Source organism: Crinia signifera, chromosome 5 (assembly GCF_055691185.1).
Source record: "Crinia signifera chromosome 5, ASM5569118v1, whole genome shotgun sequence".
NCBI classification, from domain to species: Eukaryota; Metazoa; Chordata; class Amphibia; order Anura; family Myobatrachidae; genus Crinia; species Crinia signifera.
Window position 1 is genome coordinate 298,986,886 of NC_139221.1, and position 6,497 is coordinate 298,993,382.

Genomic DNA, 6,497 nt, shown 5'->3' on the forward strand with positions numbered 1-6,497 from the left:
ATCTGATACCTAGTCCATATGGGTTCATTGGTTCTAGAGATATTTCAGGTAAAACTATTTTTTTTTATTCATTTCTGAAATGTAATTTCATGGCTGTTCATGTTGTTTGAGGACAGATTTCTCTGGAACCAAAGGGCCCAGTTTCACGGGACCAAAATTATTCGAAGGCTACATGTAAATGGGTCAGTTGGTTCCGAAGATATAGCTGGTTGTTTAAAGGGGGGTGGGGGTGGTTTTCTCTCCCCCCTCACACCAGAAAATGCAGGGACTAGGCTGGTGTAAAAGGGGAGAATGTCCCTGCATGATCCTGGGACCATATTCCCTGCATTTTCTGGTATGAAAGGGGAATTATTTCAAATAGCCGGGGCATGCAGTGCTCTGAATACAGCCAGGTAGCCCCCTGCTCTCTGCCCGGCTGTTAATGGCTGTAATTTCTGCCCGGCGGTGACTGTCCCCCAGTTACCGCGAGCATGTATTCCCCCTTGGCAATGAGCATGTAATCCCACATGGCAACGAGCATGGAACCCCTGGCAATGAGCATGGAACCCCTGGCAATGAACATGTAGGTAAGCAACACTTATGTAGCATAATTTTTAATAAGCATTATGGTGTTTGGCATAATACATAATGGAGATTATGGTGTGAGGCTTAACATGTAATGGGCATTATTTTTAATGTGCGCCTTTGGCGCGCAGTGCCCCTAATTATGAAGCATATTGTGCATTATTGCTCAATCTGTTTGATATAGTGCAGGCATGTCCAAACTATGGCCCTCCAGCTGTGAAACTACAAGTCCCATCATGCATTGCCACAGTTTTGCAATTAGGGAATGCTAAAACTATGTCACGGCATGCTGGGACGTGTAGTTTCACAACAGCTGGAGGGCCACTGTTTGGACATGCCTGGTATAGTGTGTATTTTGGCTAAATCCATGTGGCAAAATGTGAATTTTGCCTTAATCTGTATGGCATAACATGAATTTTGACTCAATCTGTGTGCCATAGTGTGAATTTTGTCTCATTCCATGTGGCATAATGTGTAAGAAGCAAGTACAGTATAAGGGGTTACTATTGTGTTGCATGATTTGTATAAGGGGTATATGGTGTCCACATAAAAGGTGCTGACATATTGTCTACCAAGTTTCAGTTTTCAGTATTTTTTTATGACTGGAATGCCTCCTCACCCCGCAAGTATCTTAGGACATCGGCATCCTGCGGGTGCACCTTTGGAGGGAACCCACCAATATATCTCCCTGCCTTTACAGGCATATATAATTAGTTGAAAGTATTTACACAAAGAGACACGCCCATGAGCTGACCACCCAACCAGAACACTGGTCACGCCACCCACATTATTAGGTGCTGGCCGCAACCCCTATTATTGCACATAATAGGCCCTTGATCATTTTCAGCTCCAGGCCCATTTATACCTTAATCTGGCTCTGCAAAGTAGGCATCCCTGGACTGAGAATTATTTTCCCCCAGTACCTGAAGCCAGAACGCACCACGAGAAGTGCATAATGTTATTGTTTACATTCTGCGCTCCTCCCCCTGAATGTGCTGGTTCCTAAAATATGGGGGACCCCTATTCATTTTGTCCCCATATTTTGGGAACCAGGGCCAGTTCAAGAGCCCTGTGCTTTGCAGGTGCCTCACCAGCCACTGAACGTGTCTTTTAGTTCGCACCTCCAGCAAAAATCAGGGAAAATCCTTATTTTAATGTCAAATTTGAAATTGGCTTTAAAAAATGAGGGTTGCCCTGGTTTGCCTAATGACAATTTTATGCCTAATTTTCAATACAGAAAGCAGTCTAGTGTTCTTTATACAATTAAAAGACAATCAAGTGACAAAAAGGTCTGAAGACCTCTATACAAAACAGTGATAAGTCAAGAAACCTATTTAAAAATTTACAATACAGAGAGCATTTCAGTGACTTCCTGTATCCAATATAATACCAAACGTGTAACCCGCTGTGGTGACACCTGATGCACACTCTGCACTATCACACCTGCCGCTGCCAAAAGGGGCATGGTATTTTTAAGGGGGGGGGGGGGGGGTGGAGCCCATTTTATCACTACATGGGCATGGCCTGCATCCATGGACATGCTGGCTTCCACTGCACATGGGTGCATGTGTATATATGTATGTGTATGCAGATTAATCCAGCACACTCACATACTGTGCCACTATGTGTATAAGGGCATTTCTGCATGGCATTAAGAGTATCAGGGCATTACTGTGTGGCAATATGTATATAAGGAGTACTACAGGGTCACATAATGTGAATGAGTACTACGGGGTGGCGTAATGTGAACAAGGAGCACTACAGGGTGGAATAATCTGAATAAGGAGCAATAGGGTGTGGTGTAATGTGAATTGATGGTACTATTGTGTGGCCACTCACCTTTCCAGCAAGGATGCATACATTTTTGGGGAGCGCAATGTCCAGGTTGTGATATAATGGGGGATGGGGACACCAAGATTCTTGCTGACACAGGGCACCAATATGAGGTTTGCTCTAGGCGAGGGGTCATGGATGCTGCTGTGATGATGGATTCTATGCAGGGAGAAGAGTGCTGGGTAAGAGGCAAAACAAGTGCCGGTGCTACAGGGCACCTACCAAGTCTTGCCTAGGGCATCAAGTTGGTTAAGGCTGACTCTGACATGCTGCATGATTTTGTTTGATTTTCATACACTGTATAAATTCCTAAACTGACATTTTTAAAACCTGGCGTAGTTAACACTCGTCATGCTCCCGCGAGGCCACGCCCCATTGTGGGGGAATGAATAGACGCTGTGCGCATGGGGTGGGAGGTCACTTTGGACAAATGGAGAGAAATACATTTAACATGAATTGTGTTTCACACCATTGACGGTTAAATTCCTTCTCTAGAATCCTACAGTATATGTGGAATACAGTTTGCATTGTTTGGTCCCCATGCAATGCAGAAGATCACTGCTTGATGAATCCTGGTGATTGTCTATTTTACAGTACATTCCTCAGAATTCCCCATTGCTCCACTGTCTGGTAAAACATATTAACTAAATAAACAGCAGAATAATTCAATATAACCATTAGAGCAGGAACACTACCTGTCCTAACTGCAGCACTATTAACTCATTCAGTGAATATATCACTGATAAACCCTTCTGTAACTTATGTAACAGCTCACATGATTTCAGTCATTTGTTCAATATTAACCACACCAGGACTAAAACATGTGACATGACTCCGCATAACCTGTGTCTCAGGACAGTTGTTCTATTTACTGTACTGACAGAGACACACAAATCAGATCATTCCTATATATATTAGTAGTACAGGTCGGTCTCCCTTATCCGTGTATTACAAAAACCGAAATATTCCGAAAGCTGTGGCTTTTGTTTCAGAATATTTTTTTTTTTGGAGGGGGGGGGGGGGGTGTTCATACTTTCTCGTCCCCCAATGTCCACGGCGGCCTCCGGGATCCTCTTCAGTGACATCTCCAGTCCCAGGGGTACATTGCGCCAATGTGCGATCACACCAGTGACATCACCAGCGCGCCCGTGCACTCGCACAATGCACCCCTGGGAACGGAGATGCCACTGAAGAGGATCTTGAAGGCCGCCGTGGACACTCAGGGACACCGTGGACGCCGGGGGACCTTTGAGACACCACCAGGGGACTAGGTAAGTATGGAAAGAAAAAAAAATATTCCAAAAACCAAACAAATCCCTTATCTAAAATACTCGTTCCAAGCATTTCAGATAAGGGATACTCAACCTGTATTACCTTAAAGGTGGCCACACTACCCACAGAAGATGGTTCATGATTAAGGTGACCAACTTTTTTCCAATGAAGAGGAGGACACAAATAAATTGAAGAAAAAAATATTGTAAATAAAAGAAACAAGGAACAAACCTATATAGACTAGCAGGGTGGGCAGTGGTGGAACTAGCGGCTTGTAGGCCCAGGTGCAATCATATGCTCTGGGCCCCCAGCAACCCATACATAGTAACATAGTAGGTAAGGCTAAAAAAAGACTTGCGTCCATCTAGTTCAACCTGGTATAGATATCCATTGCTGATTTGGTAGGTTCTGGTATTTTACAGACAAATTATATTTCTTATTTGTACCCATGGATGTTTTTCTCCAGTAAATGTTTGTCCAACTTTGCCTTGAACGCATTTAATGAGCCAGCCGTTACCACCTCTCTGGGAAGAGAGTTCCAGAGTTTGACTGTTCTGACCGTAAAGAAATTCTTTCTACTAGCTGAATGAAATCTTTTTTCTTCTAATCTATACTCATGCCCTCGCGTCCTAGATTCCTTTCTAGTAGAAAATAGGGTGTGTGACAGTTCCTTATATTGGCCCTTGATATACTTGTACATGTTGAGCATGTCCCCCCTTAAACGTCTCTTTTCTAATGTAAATAGTCCCAAATTGCTTAATCTCTCCACGTAGCTTAAATTCTCCATTCCCCTAATAAGCTTTGTTGCTCGCCTTTGGACTTTTTCTAATTCTATGATGTCCTTTTTATAGTGTGGGGCCCAGAACTGTACTCCGTACTCTAGGTGAGGTCTCACCAATGCTTTATATAGTGGCATAATTACCCTTGAGTCCCTAGTTTCCATTCCCCTCTTAATACATGCCAGAATTTTGTTGGCCTTTTTTGTAGCTACATTACAATGGGCACTACATCCTAGATTGCTGTCTATTTGGACTCCTAGATCCTTTTCAAGTATGGAATTACCCAGTTCCTCTCCACTAAGGTTGTAACTTGCACACTGGTTGTGTCTCCCAAGGTGCATAACCTTACATTTATCTACATTGAACCTCATCTTCCATTTTTTTGCCCACTCATCTAGAATTGCAAGATCATTTTGAAGCATGGTGACATCTTCTGGTGATTTGATGACTTTGCTAAGTTTTGTATCGTCCGCAAAGATGGATACATTGCTGAGTAACCCTATCCCAATATCGTTAATAAAAATGTTAAACAAAATGGGCCCCAAAACCGAACCCTGGGGCACTCCACTTAGTACCGGTATCATATCTGATACGGCACCATTCACAACTACTCTTTGTTCTCTATTACATAGCCAATTCCCTACCCATCTGCAGATATTTTCACCCAATCCTAGGTTCTCCATTTTATTAATCAATCTCTTGTGTGGGACAGTATCAAATGCTTTAGCGAAATCTAGGAAAATCACATCTACAGCATTTCCATTATCGAGGTTTTTGTTAACCTCTTCATAGAACCCTAGTAGATTAGTTTGGCATGAACGAATTTTCACGAACCCATGTTGGTTAGTTCTGAGTAGACGGTGATGATCTAAATATTCCTGGATACCATCCCTTAAAAATCCTTCAAATAGTTTACCCACAATTGATGTTAAACTAACGGGTCTGTAATTAGCGGGATCTTCCTTTTTTGAATATTGGCACTACCTCTGCTATTCTCCAATCTTTTGGTACTATACCTGACGATAGTGACTTGCTAAAGATATAATGTAGGGGGGTAGCTAGTTCATCCCTTAATTCCATTAATACCCTCGGATGAATCCCATCTGGCTCTGGTGACTTATTTGTTTTGAGTTTGCTTAGCCTCCCATACCTCCCAACTTCTAATACATGGCAGGAGGGACATCAACACACGCCACAGGTGCATGCATGAAATTTAAGGGCGTGGCCTGGTGGCAAGGGGGGCGTGGCCTACAAACAAAGTCAGTGAAAAATAACTGCTGCCGGGTCAGAGGTTGAGGGATGTTTATGTGTGTAACTTGTTACAATGTATCTCCCACTTCCCATTCATCAACCGCCTGGTCTTATTAACCCCTGAGAGTACAGCTATGTCAGAGAAGGGGGACCAGGGGCGGATTGAGGATTGAATCCAGTCCCGAGCAACAGCAGCACATGAGGGGAGAGGCAGCACTGTCCCCATTCATTCCCTTAGCACCATCAATCAGAGAGGTCTGATCGCAGAAGCCGCCATCGCAGCAATGTTATTAAGGAGCACATAAAGGAGGGCACTTTTCAAGGGAGGACAGAACTTACAAAAGAAGAACTGTCCTCCTTATTCATGATGAAACCTTTACTGACTGCAAGCCAATCACAAAAGCTTTCTGACCTTGGCTGTATGTGATTGGCTGCCTTTATATAGGTAGCCATCATTTTTATCTGTGTCCTTTCAGTTATTTCTTTCTGGGAATGTTTCAATTTTGTTTCCCTCATTCATACTATGAATGATCCATATAAAAGTGAATGAGGGTTTCATGAGTGTGTCCAGTGAAAATTGGGACAATTGGGAGGTATGTGTAAGGCATTGAAGGCGTTGGTACAGCGGCCCTGCACATGCGTACGTATATTCGCCTATACACATGTGCAGTGCTGCGCTGTCGGTCCCCGCCATGAATACACTGGGGACTGATCCTTACTGAATCAGGCCCTGTGATTGGTGGAAAGTTTGAGCCATCCACCAATCAGATCACTTTACACCTTGCTTTTGCAAGTAGT